The sequence below is a fragment of the Phyllostomus discolor genome, chromosome 6 (genome assembly GCF_004126475.2).
Source record: "Phyllostomus discolor isolate MPI-MPIP mPhyDis1 chromosome 6, mPhyDis1.pri.v3, whole genome shotgun sequence".
In the NCBI taxonomy this organism is placed as follows: domain Eukaryota; kingdom Metazoa; phylum Chordata; class Mammalia; order Chiroptera; family Phyllostomidae; genus Phyllostomus; species Phyllostomus discolor.
The window spans coordinates 95,745,558-95,764,017 of NC_040908.2; positions in this window are offsets into that span (position 1 = coordinate 95,745,558).

The following is an 18,460-nucleotide window of genomic DNA, read 5'->3' on the forward strand; positions in this document are numbered from 1 at the left end:
ATGACTAGGAGAACAGCCTGTCCGTCCCTGGACAACGAACATGTGCAAAGTTTCCCACTACAGGAAACTTTGCCCTGACTCCCCACTGCACCTACTTACCCTTGCTCCCTCACCCCTTTATCCTCCATGCATGTTCCTCCCCACCACCAATAAATCTCTTGCATGCCTAATTCTCTTGTGGCACTCAAACTGATACAATGAAAGATATAAACAAGTGAAAAAATTATACTCTATTTTAGTATGCTCAGGCTGCTGTAACAAAGTACTATAAACCAGGAGGCATACACAACAAATATTTATTTCTTATAGTTCTGGAAGCTGGTAAATCCAAGATCAAGGTGCTAGCAGATTCGGAGTTTGGTGGAAACTCTCTTCCTGGTTTGCAGTGGCCACCTTCTGGCTATTTCCTCACATGACTGAGAGATCATCTCTCTCCTGTCTTTTCTTATAAGGGCATTAATACCATCACGAGGGCTCCACTCGCATGACCTAACTACCCTCCAAAGGCCCCACTTCCTAACACAATCACATTGTGATTAGATCTTCAACATGTGACTTTTGGGGTAGGGGAAAACAAACATTTAGTCCATAGAAACCTCCTCTTGTTTTGACTATACTGTACTTAAGAAGAATAAATTACCCACAAGAAATTGCTAGGAAACCATTCAAGTCATCCTATAATTTTTGAAATGCACTTACAATTCCGTCCTTTTTCCAGAAAGGTTGTGTGGTGCTGGCAACAGTATATATTGACAAAAGTGAAACAATAAAGGTGGAAGGAATTCAAGCCAAAGAAAAAGGGTGCTGCAGAGTGACTAGTGAAGGAAGTGTGGAAACAGATGGAATGTGAGGTTTCTGCACAGATCTGCCTCAGAACTTCCTAGTGACCAGGCAAAGAGGAAATCTGGCTTTTGTAGGATTTACCAAGTCTGTGAGACAAAACCAATGTAGTTCCAAGTTCCAGCCAAGATGGAGGCATAGGCAGAAATGGTTTGCCCCCTTGCACAACCAAAAGGAGGATAACAACCAATTTGAAAATAAAGAACAACCAGAACTGCCAGAAAATCATTTGCATGGAAGTCCAAAAACCAAGGAGTTAAAGAAACATTCATCCAGGCTGGTTCACCAAGACAAAGAATATGTCCAAATAAAAGAAAAAATCAAAACTCCAGAAAAGGAACTAAGCATTGAAGAGATAGACAACCTAGCTGATGCAAAGTTCAAAACACTAGTAATCAGGATGCTCACAAAATTGACTGAGCTTGATAACAAAATGAAGGAAGAAATGAAGGCTACACAAAGGGAAATAAAGGAAAATATACAGGGAACCAACAATGAAGGAAAGAAAACCAGGACTCAAATCAATGATTTGAAACAAAAGAAAGAAAGAAGCATCCAACAGGAACAGAATGAAGAAACAAGGATGCAAAAAAAAAATGAGGAGAGGCTTAGGAACCTATGGGATGGAAAGCTTTAAGTGTTTCAGTATCCAAATCATGGGGGTGCTAGAAGGAGAAGAGGAACAGCAAGATAATGGAAACTTATTTGAACAAATAATGAAGGAGAACTTCCCCAATATGGCAAAGAAAATAGACTTCCAGGAACTCCAGGGAGCCTAGAGAGTCCCAAAGAAGCTGAACCCAAAGAGGAACACACCAAGGCACATCATCATTAAGTTACCCAAGATTAAAGATAAGGGGAGAATCTTAAAAGCAGCAAGAGAAAAGGCAACACTTAGAAACCTTACAGGCAAGAGGCGTTGGAAAGAAGTATTTGAAGTCATGAAAGGCATAGACCTACATATAAGATTAATTTATCCAGCAAAACTATCACTTAGAATGGAAGGGCAGATAAAGTGTTTCCCAGATAAGTTGAAGTTAAAGGAATTCATCATCACCAAGCCCTTAGTATATGAAATATTAAAGGCACTTATCTAAGAAATAGAAGATCAAAAACTGTGAACAGGAAAATGACAACAAACTCACAGCTATCAACAACTGAACCTAAAAAAAAATAATAAAAACTCAGCAAACAACTAGAACAGAAACAAAATCACAGAAATGGAGATCATGTGGAGGGTTGTCAGTGGGGAGGAGGAGGGAGGAGAATAAGGGGGAAGGTACAGAGAATAAGAAGCATAAATGGTAGATACAAAATAGACAGGGGGAGGTTAAGAATAGTATAGGAAATAGAGAAGCCAAAGAACTTATATGTACAGTCCATGGTCATGAACTAATGAGGGGAGGAAATGCTGGAGGGGGGGGTCCAACGGGGGAGGATGGGGATAAAGCAGAAAAAAATTGGGAGAAATGAAATAACACAATAAATAAAATACACTTTTAAAAAAAGAAGAAGACAATCTAGTTCCTCCAGATGATGCACTGCTTTTCTAGCTGCCAAGACCCAGTGCCATAAGGAATCCTCCCCCAGCTTCTCATTGAGGAGACCCATTGTAATGAGGTGTAGGGGACATCCTAAACAACACCCTAGAAAAGCTGCAAGCCGATATTGCCCAGGGCAACTTCTCATGATGCTCAGGAGAACAACAGCCTATTCAGTGAAAGTGATTCTACAAGGATCAAATTCATTGGTCTAAGAGCATAGGTCTTGTGTGATCTAGCAGATTCAATGACAAAACTCATTACACGCAGATGAATGAAGGAACTGGGTGTTCTTCATTCATCCCTCCATAAATATGATTGCTCATAAATCAGTCTCTTATAATGACTGTATTGTGAATGAGTTCATGATGTTAGCCTTTTGTAGGACCTGAGGTGTAACTATTGTGTTGCCATGAGGGGTAAATCCATGTGCTCTTCCAATCACCTGGCAACTGCAGGGTTAAATTTCACCTTAAAAAATTAAGGGACTAAACCAAGACAGGTGCCTGGAAGTGGTATAAGGGGAGACAATCTCCAAACAAGCATTAAATTTGCATATAGAGGTATTGTGAAGAAAAGTCAATCAGCTATGATCCCATTATTACCCCATGGTTTTATTTTTTTATTTTTATTTTTATTTTTTAATAAATATTTTATTGTTGTTCTACTACAGTTGTTCCAACTTTGCTCTCCTCTACTTATCTCATCCCCACCTCCCACAGTGAATCCCCATTCCACTGCCCACATCCATGGTCATTCATACATGTTCCTTGACTAGTCCCTTCCCCTTCTTTCCACCATTACCTCCCTCCCCCACCCCTCTGGTCACTGTCAGTCTGTTCCTTGTTTCCATGTCTCTGGTTCTATTTCACTTATTTGTTTTGTTCAGTAGGTTCCTCTTATAGGTGAGATTATATGGTATTTGTCTTTCGCTGCCTAGCCTACTTCACTTAGCATAATATTCTCCAGTTCAATCAATGCTGTCACTAAAGGTAGGAGCTCCTTCTTTCTTTTTGCTGCATAGTATTTCATTATGTAAATGTACCACAGTTTTATGATTCACTCATTTACTTAGGCTGGCACTTAGGCTGTTTCCAGCACTTGGCTATTGTAAATAAGTCATGACACCGTAAAAGTCCTTAGAGGAAAACATAGGTGTAAAATTTCAGATATCCCATGCAGCAATATTTTCACCTATATGTGTGGGTAACCCCATCCCATGGAGCTCTTCCAGCCACCATGGATGAAATCGAGCCATCCTGGACACAATTCTGTTGTTCCAGCTGAAAAGGGGGTGGCAATTCCCTCTAGTGGAGAATGCCTGAGTCCTTCTCCAAAATGGCTTTTATTAGGATCCGTATGTGCAGGGGTATTACATACATGCATAGCTCATCAATCAATGTCCAAAGGCTACAGTTATAAAAAAACAGATATAGCCCTGGCTGGCATAGTTCAGTGGATTGAGCGCGGGCTGGGAACCAAAGTGTCCCAGGTTCGATTCCCAGCCAGGGTACATGCCTGGGTTGCAGGCCATAACCCCCAGCAACCGCACATTTCGCTATCTCTCTATCTCTCTATCTCTCTATCTCTATCTCTATCTCTATCTCCCTCCCTTCCCTCTCTAAAAATAAATCAATAAAATCTTAAAAAAAAACAGATATTATTTATAGATGACAATTGAAGAAACAGAGATCTGCCTCAGGCCAGGGCCTGTTAGACATGCTGACGCCAGATGGTTATTAAGGCGTACTTCATGAGATAAGGAGTTCACTCCTTATGCTTTCAACTTACACATCTGATTTATACCAACAGAGCTATAGCAAAGCAAAGAAAGCTTCAAAGGACATAATATATTCTTCAGGCCTGATTTCCCATGGGAAACTTTGGTGTTAGTATTGGGGCATGCCTGCCACCTGCATTCCCAGAGTTCGGGTCAGGAATTACAGGCCTCAAGGCCTCTCTCATGCAGGGCTACAGTCTCTGATACCACACAGAGTGGTCCCCAATGTATATGTCCCCTAGAGCAAGGGACATAAAGGATAAACAAATGGAACCTCATCAAATTAAAAAACTGCAAGGCTAAAAAAAAAACAGCATTAAGATCAAAAGAGAACCAACTGTACGGGAAAACATTTTTGCCAATGATACCTCAGACAAGGGTTTGATAACCAAAATATATAAAGAACTCACATGACTCTACTCCAGAAAGACAAACAATCCAATAAAAAAATGGGCAAAGGACCTGAACAGACACTTCTCCAAGGAGGTCATACAGAGGGCCTAGAGACATATGAAAGGATGCTCAGCATCACTAGCCATCAGAGAGATGAAAGTCAAAACCACAATGAGATACCACCTCACACTGGTCATAATGGCCATCATAAACAAATCAACAAACAACAAGTGCTGGCAAGGTTACAGAGAAAAAGGAACCCTAGTGCACCATTGGTGGGAATGCAGACTGGTGCAGCCACTGTGGAAAACAGTATGGAATTTTCTCAAAAAACTAAAAATGGAACTGCCTTTTGACCCAGGGACTCCACTGTTGTGATTATACACTATGCATTCTGAAACACCAATTCAAAAGAACCTAAGCACCCCACTGTTTCAAATGATAGCATAGCAAGCCACATTTTCCAGGCCCACCCACCCCTAAGGGGCAGAGACAACATCTGAGCCCATGCTCTTTCTACTACATTAATCTGAATGATAAACCCAAGCACTGATCACTTTGAGTAAAAATATGGTTATGCTGTGGGCTCAAATTTCCAGACTATCTTAAATCACCACAAAAAAATTTGGTCTAAGTTGAGAAAAGCAAATTGAGTTTAATGGACAACTCAGGTAAGGAAAGCGATGGGATTCTATGGAGATCAAGTACTTCCTGCATCTCTCCCTCTCTATGACTCATAATCATATCAATCCTACTGCCTATCAGGTCCCATTTCTATGAACTAAATTGGATTTTCAGTTTTGTTTGCTCGTTTTCTTTGTTTTTATAGGAGAGAAAATAATGTGTAGTTGCTCATGCAATTCAAACAATTAAAAATTAATTAAATATTGAGCCCTACTGTGTTTTTGAGGGTGGGAGGAAGTGAGAATAAGTAATGCTAAGCCTCTATGACAGACCAGAAGCTCCTAATCTAGTGGCAGAGAGTTATACCCGTGAGCTTGCCAGAATTACAGGCCTCTGGGAGGCCTAGAGAGGGAGAGATGCAGGAAGTACTTGATCTCCATAGAATCCCATCGCTTTCCTTACCTGAGTTGTCCATTAAACTCAATTTGCTTTTCTCAACTTAGACCAAATTTTGGTCTAATAATGGACCTAACAAGAAAATACCGTGAAAAGGTGGAAGGGGAATTGCTGACTGCCCCTGTGGGGACCTGGCAGGTCCATGATAGGTTGAAGCTGGATGGTGAAGAATGGGCACCCTTGGGAAAGACCGGTTTGTGGAAGGGAGACGGCAGTCAAGGGAGAAGCACAGTGCAGGTGAGGACAAGAAGCAGGGAGAGTGTTGGAGTCGTTGAGAAACCACAAGCAGATAAGCATAGGGGCTGAGTGAAATTGTGATTTTTATTATCTTGAGCAACAAAATTTGCGCCATTATATAGGAAGCAAGGAAATTCCAAGTGAATTTCAGAATGGCCACAAGTGACAACCATTGATCTCCTTAGTCACCAACTTTATAAAAGTGCAGAATTCTCAGAATCAGAGCCTTCAGTGTTGAAAGCTGGTAGAGGTGGTGTCTCCCTCTTGCCGGCATGCAGCACTGGAGAACCATCTCCCCTAACTCCAGGGGCAAATATTCAGCCTTCATTCTCACCTTCACCATGGCCAGAGGGCGCTTCTCTGTACCATAATGGCTCTGCAGGCAGAAGCTGGAATCTCTGTCTAGGACTGGACCCATGAAGTCTCACTCCCAGTACACACAACAGCCTCCTACACAGACAAGTACAGGCCTCCAAGGCTGAATCTTTTCTCTCCTGGATCAAACATGGGGTTCCTTCAACAGTTCCATTCACCATTCTTGGTTGTTGGGTTGGTTTTTTTTTTCCTTTGAACATGTTCATTTATTTCTCATAAAGTGCAGCTTTTGCACTTTGACACCTCGCTCCCTTTGCCCCACCCCCACATCATGTGCCAGTGCACCCCTCCAGGTACTAGGAACACAGCAGTGAAGAAAATAGTCAGCTTGTTGCTGTGAGAGTGAGAGAAGGTGGGTGGAGCAGAGAACACCAAGGTTTATTGATCTTTTACTATGTACCAGGCATTATGCAAAAAGCTTTTCACATGTTTCATCCTATTCTTACAAAATGGAATCATTATCCCCATTTTGCAGATCAGCAAACTGAGGTTCCAAGAAATGAAATGAATGGACCAAAGTAAATTAAGTGGTGCAGCTGTGATTCGAACCCACCTCTGTCTGACCCCAGACAGGCAGATAGCTGTGTCAGAAGACTAGCACTGTGTCAGAGGACTTATATCTTTGATGCTGACATTTAGAACAAGGTCTTACACATAGTAGGTACTCAGTTCTAAGTCACATGTTTCAGATTCACCTTCTAAAATCACTATTATAAACAAAACACTTCATAACTATATTTCCTCCATTTCTCTCTCTCTCTCTCTCCCTCTCTCTCTCTCTCTCTCTCCCCCCGCCGCCCCTCCTCTTTTCTGCCTGAAAACCACAGACATCTCCACATGGGCAATTTGCACTTTTCCTGGTGCACTGCTTTGGTGCTCTCAGGCTCCTGACAGCCTATTAAATAATCGTGTTCTGTCTTCAAATATTTTATGAGCCTTTTCCAGTAACACATTTCAGGGGATACTGGGAGGATGGATGTAGTAGTGGCTGTCCAGGGCTGATGGGTATGTCTGCAGCCTTCAGTAATTTCCAAGTGGAATGAAAACTGAAACTCAAGAGAAACTTTTTTCCCTCTGATTCACTTAGCCTCCGTGAAACACCCCTTCTTCCTCAGCCTGGTCAGTTCCCTCCGATACATAATCAGTTCCAGTGTGCCCTGAACTGGCCCCTTTGTATGGTGACAAGAAAGCCAAGATGAATCCAGTCTGCTCCATGGTCATCCCTCACCTCATCTTGCCTCTCATGTGAGTCTTGAGCAATAAAGAAGTGGTAAAACATATCAACTCTGAGCATTGCTTTCTTCTTGAGACTGTCATGCCTGACTTCTCTATCTAAAAAGAACATTCTCTGCCTTTAAATGCAAGCAAATTATCTTTGGCAAGTCTACACATTTTGCTTTTTCCCTAAATTGAGAATTTTCTTCCCCAGGAAAAGAAAGAAGGAAGGAAAAAAGGAATTGAGAGGGACAGAAGGTGAGGGAACCAACATTGCTGAGCACCTAGGCTTTTTATATGTATATTATAGGGAACTTATCCATGTGGCAATGACAAATGTTGCCCAGCCCGATTCAGAAAACTGGCAGGGAGTGAGTTGGCACTCAGGAGCCGAGCCCACAGATCGGTTTTCCCATGGGGAATCAGGCCTGTATTGCACCTAGGTTGCTATGAGGCTTGCTTTTTGCTGAAACTCCCTCACTCTAAATTGAGGCAGCAAATGTTTACTGTATATCTTTAAAGTAACTTTCTAAAATCTGTGCTAAACCTCCTGGGTATGGAGTATAACCAGTTCAACCACTTTTCCCTTTGCATTTGCAAATATCCTTTTCTTTGAAGTAATTAGCAACATCCTCTCCTTTGTTATCTGTAAAAGGTAATCACCTAAAGTGAACCTGTGCATAGTAAAAGAGGACCATCCTCCATGTAACATACCCAGAAAAGCAATAAAAGCTTGTCCAGGCAGGGGTCGGGGTGCTCTCTCATTCAGAGAGTGGCCATGCCATCTCTTTTTCTCCACCGTACTTCCGCAGTCTGTGTAAATTTGTCCATTACATCCACAACACCATGGACACCACTGGCCAGAGTCCTCATCATAATATCTTTTAAATCCCCACAGAATTTCCTGTTCTCAGGGTGCATACCAATGAAGTGGCAGTGTTGTCCCAAGTCAGGATGTTGGTAAAAGGCAGAGATGGAGAGAGGGGGAGTTCTGTTTTGGAGATGTTTGCTGAGTGTGAGGCGCTTGTGGGCCATGAGTGGAGATGCTCATGGAGATGCTTCCCAACAGACAGTTGGGAAGAAGGGCAGTAGCTCTGGAAGTAGAAGAGGGCTGGAGATGTGGTCATGGGGCTCAGTGGCATAGAGCCGTATGTACTCCTCTTACTGAAAGAGCTTAACCCAGTGGAGCAAACTTCCACCATTACTACCCAACCTCCACAGCACCCACAATCCCCCAAGGTGCAGAATTTTCAACCCAGAGGATTGTGACTTTGGTATTCTGTGTGGGTCTTCCTCAGAATGTTAAGGGTAAAGGAGCAGCGAAGGGCAACAGGTGGGAAGGGTTTAAATGGAGGAAACTATGAAGTGGAAGGAAGGGTGAGAGGGTAACACTCTGGGATAACCCCATAGAAAGTGCGCAAGTACGGAATTCTCAAAAATGGAGGCAGCAAGGGAAACAAAAGGTAGCTACAGTTGGGATCTGATACCTGGCACCACCCCCCATGTTATCCTGCCCAGCCTGGACTCAGAGTGACCTTGGGGAACTGCCTCCCCCAGCCTCTTCAGTACAGCACTGATCAAATATTCTGAATTTAATAGAAATCATGGGGCAGAAGGAGGGGGGAGTCAGAAAAGAAATGGAAAAGGTATAAAATGAGCAGCCAGCCAAAAGGCAATTGTTTGTATAAAATAGGGTAAACTCTTGCCAGTGGTGTGCTAGCTCTGAAAACACCAAGGTCCAGATTTGTAGTGTTTGACAATTTCTGTGATTACATTCTTCCATCACAGGTGATTTCAAGCTACTTATGATTTATAACTAGCCTACAAAATATTTGACTATTTGCTAAGTAGCTCTTGCAAGAGGTAATTATTAAATACCAAATGGTTCCAGAACATCACTGAGTCTGGCACATAGCCATTACAAAGAATGAACTAGAAACAGTTATCCTGGAAATATTTCTACAAACTTTTCTTGAATAACAACAGTCATGGGATTATGTCTAATGATCTCCTATATGTAAAACAAACAAGCATGTGTGTGTGACAGAGAGAGAGAGAGAGAAAGAGAGAGAGAGAACAGAGAAATAATGAGGGTGATACATGTGGGTTACCAGGTGGGTGCTAATGTGGAAGAAGTAGAAGAAAGAAAACAGAAAGCAAGAAGCCAAGTCAAAGGGAAATGCTGGGTCTCTTTTAAATAAATTTTTTAGAAGAGCACACATAGTACATGATATATAATTGCATTTATTCTATGTGAAATTAAATATATATCCAAAATTTAAAAAACAGAGGCAAAGTGAGGCAAAAGCAATTTAAATAAAGTCAGTGTTGAGCGGTATGTATCACTTGACATATGGTGAGACTTTTAAACAATAATTAAAGAGGAAGAATAAATAATGCATCAATAAAATAATGTATTAAATTTAAAAATTCTCACTGGTTCTTCACAATTCTGTTTTGGAAGTGAGAGAAAGATAAGTAGGGAAGTCTGAAGGGGGCAAGCTTGTCATCTGATGGATGTTGACCTTGCGTTCACAGTGGACCACTATGCTGAGAGGGACCCAGAGGCAGATGGTTGGTCTCCTGGAGAAACCCTGACTTACTCTGCCCTGCGGGTGGCCATGAAGTCAACCTTGAGATAGAGAGGAGGGGTCCTATCATCCAAGCTATCTAAACATGTCAGAAAATAACTTTTACAACACTTTTAAATGAACTATAACATTATATAAAATACCTTTGTGCATATGAAAAATTAATCCACAGTCACAGAATCACTAAACTCAAGAACTGAACTTTTTGGAACAAGTATTTAGATCCCTTAACACAGTAGCAATGAAATATTTTCCTGACATTAGAACATTCTCCCAAGGTCAGAACCATAGATCTCCTAAGAACTTTGTGCTTCTCTGTGAATCTAGCATTCCTGCACAAGATGTAATTGGCCTGGCTCTGACCAAGCTATGCCACACTTTAACCCATAAATCTGCTTGAGGAATGCTCCAGTGTAAGTTAAAAATATCTTCAAAACCTAAACAGTTTCCTAACATGATAGGGCACCTTATTCTCACTGTTTCGAAAATATGCTCTAAATACCAGAGCTGCTTGGTTATCAGGAAAGAAAGGCAGAGGGCTGAGTTGGGTTTCCTTCCCTGGCAAGGACAACCTCATTTGCCCTGGGGTCTCTTGTTTGCCCTGGGACCTCCAGAGTCCCTTTCCAGACCCCTTTCTTAGAGAGCAGTTAGTGCAGCTGTGGCAGGACATAACTAAGCAGTAGCCATTCTTAGATGGGAGCTGGACAGCAGTGGTTCCCAGACAGCAGCCATTCCCAGATAAGCAGTTATCTCAAGGTCGTACACTAACCCCCATTTTTAGCAGCTGCACTCCTTCCCCTCCTCCTTCTGCCTGTGTAACAAGCATATAAGGAAGCCCCCAGCCTAAGCTGGGTGCCCAGAATTTGGAATTTTATTTCCTCTGGGTCTGCATGCATGAATAAACTCCACTTCATAAACTACCAGGCCATCTGAGTCGGCTTTTCCATGACACAGCCACGGCAGCACGCCACCTCCCAGATCACAGAGAGGAAACTGGGATGGTAAAGGCTTCTGGCCCTGTGACTGGGAACATGTCCACACAAGAGAAAGAGAGAGAGAGGTAGAGCGGGGGGCGGGGGGAGAAAGTGTGCAAGTGTGTTTGATTGTGAAAATACTTCATTACAACTACTTTGAGTCCAGACTAATCTGTGAACACCAGCCCTGATATCTAGACAAAAACAGGAAAGAATTCAATGCAGAAAAAATGACTGCTATGTGCAACATTCAGTGCTGGGAACCCGAGGTGAGCAACATGCAGTTCCGAATTTCTAAAGGAAAAATGCAGTCTGGGTAAGACAAAGGTACTGATGGACTTTTTTTTTTATAAAAAGACATGTGTTAATATATGTGTTTTATCTGAACCAATGACACCCATTTCTTAGTATAAAGAAAGCTAAGAGGAAAAACAAAATGTTGATGGCCTTGCTTCATTTTTGACATCCAATAATTTACTCAAAGAGGTGCCTTGGTTTAAAAATAATGACCAAACACATTTCTCTCTTCTCTCTGATAAGTAACCTAAAAGAGATTCAAAAGATATTACATATCTAAACCCAGAATTGAAATAAAATTGAATGGACTAAGATTAAGTTTCTTCCATCAAGAATAGAAATCAAATTGAATATGGCAAAACAAAAAATATATGTATTTTTGCATATGTGAGTCTGTGGCCTGAGAATTATACCAGCTATAAATAGAGCAGGAATTATGTTTAAGGAATAGTCTATCTACCTACTTACCTGCCTACCTATCTATCATCTATCACATTTTAAATAATATGAACATGTATAAAGGACACATGGACAAAGACAAACGTGGTGGGGGAGGATTGAATGTGGGTGGGGGGTGGGTAGGGCAGGGGAGAGAGGGAGAGTAATGGGAGAGAAAGAGGACAACTGTATTTGAGCAACATTAAAAAATTTAAATTTTTTTAAAGTGACAAAAATAAAATATGTAATATTTAATATTAATATAATATTACAGAAAATGTAGGTCTAGAACAGAGATGGAATAATGCAGTGGTTCTCAAACTATGATAAAAATTGGAATCAACTAGAGAGCTTTAAAAAGTATGGATTCCGTCCTGGCTGGCTTAGCTCAGTGGATAGAGTGCGGGCTGCGAACCAAAGTGTCGCAGGTTCAATTCCCAATCAGGGTACATGCCTGGGTTGCAGGCCATAACCCCCAGCAACCACACATTGATGTTTCTCTCTCTCTCTCTCTATCTCCCTCCCTTCCCTCTCTAAAAATACATAAATAAAATCTTAAAAAAAAAAAAGTATGGATGCCTAGGTTTTTCCCCAGAGATTCTGACTTAACTGGTTGAAGTGTGGACTGGGCATCAGGGTTTTTTAAAGGTCCCAGGTAGTTCTAATGTGCAGCCAAGGTTCAGAACCACTGAGATACTAGGAGAGAGGTTTAGAGAATAAAGAGAAGGTCTTGAAATTCTTTTATTTGATTGCCAAAGTTAAACAAACAAAAAAATCAGTGAAAGAATTGAAATATAAGAGTAGAGAGGGTAGAAAATGCCTTAGAAAGTAGAACAAAAAGACAGAGGCCAAAATATTGATAGGAAAAAAAGAGGATTAATCTACCACACAATTCATATTCTGAACAGAAAGAACAGAAAAATAGAGGGGAGAAATTGTCAAAGAAATTCGATTTTTTTTTACTAGAACCCAAGGTCATAAATCAACAATGGACTCACTGAGAATCAAACTTAGTAAGCAGTAGTAGACTCACAGCTAGATACATCATTACAAAATTTTAAAACAGAAAAAAAAAGAGATAAAGAACATATCAAAAGATGGCAGAGATTAAAAACAAAACACTAGGATATACATAAAGGAATATAAAAGAAACTGACAGTAGAGTTTTCAAGAGCAATGCTAAGTTTAGAAAAAATAGAGCAAAACCTTTTAAATTCTAAGAGAAATTTATTTTAAACCCATACTCAGGAAATCTATCAATTAGGTTGCGGGGAGAATAGACTAAAGCTAGATGTAGACATAGAGAAACTCAGATACATTACCTCACATGCATTCTTTCCTAGGAAGCTACTTCAGGATGTATTCTGTTAAAAGAAATAAACATACCAAGAAGGAGAAAGACATGGGGCACTGAAAGTATGGGGTTCTATGTGGGAAAGCATTAGAGATAGTCCTATAATTACACTCCTGCTGGAACCACTATTCCACCTGGAAGGTTCTGGAAAAGAGAGAACTTCACTGCTTATCTTATATAATAAAATCATTTTTTAAAATGGAGATAAATGAAGACATTAAAAAAAGAAACACAATCAAAATCTCTAAGAAAAGGAAAAGACTAAGCAAGAAAATTTAATCATAACATTGACATTTTAAATGCTTTGATCTACAAATCTTTTTATGTAAGTGATTTATTTGTTTGTTGTTCTTTTGTTTTCTGCTTTTGATACCATACTTAGAAAGGCCATTTCAGCTCCACATTAAACACATTCATATTTTTTCTATTACATTTATTTTTTCCTTTAAAGCTTTAAACCACATGAAGTGTATCTGGAGGACTGGTGAGGCAGCTGTGAGGTAGCTCTGTGCTTGTTGTTTCACTTGTCTTTTTTTGTTGTCCAAATGAGGGTTTGGGGTTTTGTTTTGTTTTGTTTTGTTTGATGTATAGTTATTTCAGATGATTCAAATGTAAAAGAAAAAACTTTGTACTAAATTGCTTTTGTAATATGAGAATGTATTAGTACAAACTAATACATTCTTTTTAGTTTGTATTATTTGTACAAACTAAAATAATATATACTGTATAAAAAGAGAGAAATAAAACCACATGCTTCTCCAAAAGCCGAGTGAGCAGGACTTGGACACAGCTAATCTGAATCACAGAAGAACGCCTTTGGACTCCCCCGGAACGTGGGAACTTGGGGGGGGTTGTGAGCAGCAGCTACAGGGTTATTTCTCAGGCTGTCAGAGACAGTTTCCCATGGCTGCCTGGCTGTGATGAGGTTTGAGGCTTTCTGCCTCGCCTTCTTTGGGGTACAGCTGGAAACTATGAAACTTAGCTGCAACATGGCATTGCTTTCTCTGCACTAATGACACCCGGTCCCTTTGGCTTCAGGGTTGCCTTGCACAAGGGCCACAAGGAGCTAGCACCCTTTCTCTGTGTAAAAACTGAACCATCTGGATCTAAGAAGGGCTTGTTTCTTTAGTTTTTGAAGGGCTGAATCTGGCTTACCCCAGCATTGTCCTTGACAGTAGCAATTTATTTTTCTACCAAATGATTAGTAAAGTTTCATGGCACCATTTGCTGAACAGCTCATTTTTCCTCCATTGATTTTCCTTTTTCTTATTCCTTTTCCTTTTTAAAAATTTTCTTATATACAAGATTACTTTATGTATTTGCATTTGTTTCTGGACTTTTTATTATAGTCTTTTTTTTTTTCTTCTCTCTGTGTTGTTGCCAGACCCACACTGATTTTTATACAAAGATGGGCAAAAGTAGGTCTACAGTTTTTCATGTAGAAAAAGATATGCAGCTTATGACTATTACAATAGCTGCCCTGGAAGGTGTGGCTCAGTGGACTGAGTGCTGGCCTGTGAACCAAAGGGTCACCAATTCGATTTCCAGTCATGGCACATGCCTGGGTTGTGGGCCAGGTCCCCAGTAGGGGGTGCTGGAGAGGCAGACACACATTGATGTTTCTCTCCCTCTCTTTCTCCCTCCTTTCCCCTCTCTCTAAAAATAAATAAATAAATAGAAATAAGGCAAAAAGAATAGCTTCTTTAACTCAAAAGAATGTCACTCACAACTGTAAATCTACCCTCTGTTTATCTGTAATCCATTTTAAAACTGTGAGGAAAACCCTTGTCATTATTTTTCCTTGCCAGCTTTTTTTTAATGTTCCTCCCAGTTTATTTCAACAGAAATTTTTTAAATAATTTCGTCAAAACATCAATATTTTAAAGTCCAAAGCACATGGAATTTCATAATTTCTTTTGAGTGGAGAACTGATATCTTTATATGATTGATTCTTCCCATAAGGACTATGTATTTCTCCACATTTTTTAAAAAATATTTTATTTATTTATTTTTAGAGAAAGGGGAAGGGAATGAGAAAGAGGAGAGAAATATCAATGTGTGGTTGTTTCTCGTGCACCCCCTAGTGGGGACCTGGCCTGCAACCCAAGCATGTGCCCAGGGAATCCAGCCAGCGACCCTTTGGTTCACAGGCCCACACTCAACCCACTGAGCCACACCAGCCAGGGCTCCACATTTGTTAAAGCCTAAGTTGATACCCCATAGTGGAATATTAGAGCTTTCTTCTAAAGAGGCTCTGCACATTTCTTGTTAGGTTTATGACTGTGACTTACACATTTTCTGTAGTTGTCATGGATGACAACTACATGATCTTTCCTAAATGGTGGTTGTTTATTAAAGGGTTTAGGCAGGGAGGTGGCATGGTGGTATTTCGTCCAGGGATGGTGGGAGGGGTGACCCTTCGCGGCGGTGTGAGGTTAGGCACTGGGGGTGAGGGGGTCTGTAGTGCTGACGCCCAGGGAAGCAGGCTCTTAAGCTCTGTGAGCCTTGCCACTTCCGGCATCCCAGTTTGTCTCCTCACTGGAGAATTTTTCTTCCCTCGGAGCTTCTTTGAAGTAAATGCTTCAAGAGGGTGACTCAACTCCCAGTGTTTACTTAACCCACCCTCCCAGTAATAGGCCCCTGAGGCCAAGAGTTAGAGGAGGTGTGCTGTTGGGGAAATCTCAGGCTGACATTAGAACCCTTCCATTATGCTAAGCGAAATAAGCCAGGCAGTGAAAGACAAATACCATATGATCTCACCTTTAACAGGAACCTAAACAATAAAACAAAGAAAAAGCAAAATATAACCAAAGACACTGAAATAGAGGACAGGCTGGCAGTGACCAGAGGGGAGAGAAGAGGGAATTTCAGGGGAAAATGGGAAGGGTTTACAGGAACAAATTTAAAGGACACATGGACAAAAACTAGGGGGAGGGTGGTAATGGGAGGGAAGTGGGAAGGGTTGGGTGGGTGGGCTGGAATGGGAATAAAAGGGAGAAAACTGTACTTGAACAATGATTAAAATAAAAAATAATTTTAAAAGATTTAAAAATTACTAAAAAATGCAATAAAATCTTTTAAAAAAAGAAAAGAACCCTTCCCCTTCATTCTGAAAAATGTAAAGTGGTTTAAGACCCTGCTCGTCTTTCCACCTTCCTCAGAATCCAGCTCACACACAGATGGCTGAGCTCCCAGGAAACTGCTGCCAATTAGTCCGGGGCCGTTAGGAGTCATTTCTCTGCCTATTCCCAAAAGGGAGGCTGTTTGAAAATGCACTGAGATGAAAAGATCACCCTGGAGAGAGAAGTTGGCAGATGCCTCTCTGAGGAGTGTGAACATGACTGATTTCTTCCTCCTCCTTTTTCTCCTCCTAACGTGCCTCTGAGAACTAGGCCAGGGAAGAACAGGATATTTTTTTAAAATGGAAATGAAAAATACCTAAGGAAGCTTCTGTATAAAAATGTTCGAGGAGCTAGGACGGATGGCCTCTGTGGGCGTGTGATTTAGAGAAAGTTGTGAGTGCTACATCCCAATGCCAGCCACCAACACAATTAAATATCACCTAGCATCTACTGAAAGGTGACTCCAAGGCCGGTCCTTTGTCTTCCGCGTCCCACAAACCTTGGCCCAAAGAGGGAATGGGGGCCAATATCGAAGCCCTCAGAATCTTCAGCTCTCCTCCTCTCCCTTTCCCTTGCTTCACCCTCTCCTCTCAGGAGTAGTTCAATCCAGTTAGACCGACTTCTAAGGTGTCTCAAAGACAGGACAAGCCCCACCATGCTCCCTGGTGCTGGTGCTTCCAGGGTCCAGCAGGAAACTGGCCCAATAGGCCCTGTTCTTGGCAGGCCTCTCAGGCCTCCACTCTGGGTCCCAGCTTTTTCTCCTGTGCCTGGGTGACTATCTGACCCTGGGTGTGTCTGTGCCCAGGCCTGCATAGGGCAAGAGGGAGCACAGAGGGCAGCCCTTGTTATGTCCCCAGCATGGTGCCAGATGCTGGAGAGAGCCACAGACACTACCCCTAAGATTGCAGCTGTGATATCTATTTCCAGCTTTTGCCCAACCGTGTGAGTAGCTGACTCTCTCAAGCTGTGTCAGTTCTAGAAAGTGTATTGTAAACATCGCCCTGCCCTTACCTACATTTGTGCTAGGTTACCTGTTTCCCAGCTGCTGCTCACTGGACCAGCTTTGTATCAGAACACAGACATCCTATTGGCTAGTGGAGCACGAAGCCTTCCTTCCAGGAAGGCCAGGAGCAGGAATGAGTGGCCTGCAGTTTTGGGGGGGCAGAAATCTAGTCTTGCAGAAGTGGGACAAATGAATAGTGAGAAGCAGAGTATGAGCTGGAGAGAAGAGGTGCCTTTCAGGTACTCTTAAACTAAACCTGCCTTTCAATGAGTTTCTGCTGCTGGGTCTCTAATCCCAGCAACCAAGAGCATCCCTGTCTGTCCATACCTATTGCCTGACTCAAGCTGAGGGGCTAGGGAACCTCTTAATTCAAAAACTAGACCTTTATGATAGAACAAATAGGCTTTGAAACTTTTATCCAGCCCCTGCTCTGCTAGTAGAGGCAGATAGAACATGTGTGAAATCTCTACTATATGCCTGCCACACTTTCATTTTATTAATCTCCACCAAACTTCTTTACAACTGTCTTGTTACTATGGTTTCACGGGTGAGAAAAATCAGGACTAACAAGCAGAAAGAGGTAGTCAAGCACACCAGTTAAGATGGGCTTTAGAATAAAGGCAGTTCCAGGTTTGAATCTGGCCCTATCCCCATAAAGATTTTTGACTGCTTGTTTTTCTTGCAAACTTCAATTTCCTTATCTATGACACAGAAAAAATGCCTACATTACAGGGAGCGGTGTCGATTAAATGGCTGCCATGCAAGCACACTTGGTGAAGTCAGTCTCAGTAAAGGCTGCCGTGAGAGCCAGGCATCACACGCAAGTCCATCTGGCTTCAAAGCCCTGGCTCAGCATGGGCCCTGGAAGGGAATGGACAGATTCACCTGCTGAGTCAACCCAAAAGGTTTGGCAATGAAGAGGCAAGGCATTTTAGCTAAGGCTGTTACCTGCTCTGCAAATCTGGGGCCAAAACTTTTTAACATTTCTGTGTCCTGGATTTGACTGGTTATACATTTACACTGGAAAATGTCAGGGAAAGGGAGAAATCACTGATACTAGCCTGACTCTGATTCTTCCTGAACCTGTCAGGCTCAAGGAGACAATCTGAAGTGGACCTTGGGAGGAATGGTGTACCCAAATCAGACCCGTTTTGGCAATCTGACATTCCATCTGTAAGCTCCTTTTCATGTCTACAAGCACTCATTCATGCTCCATCATG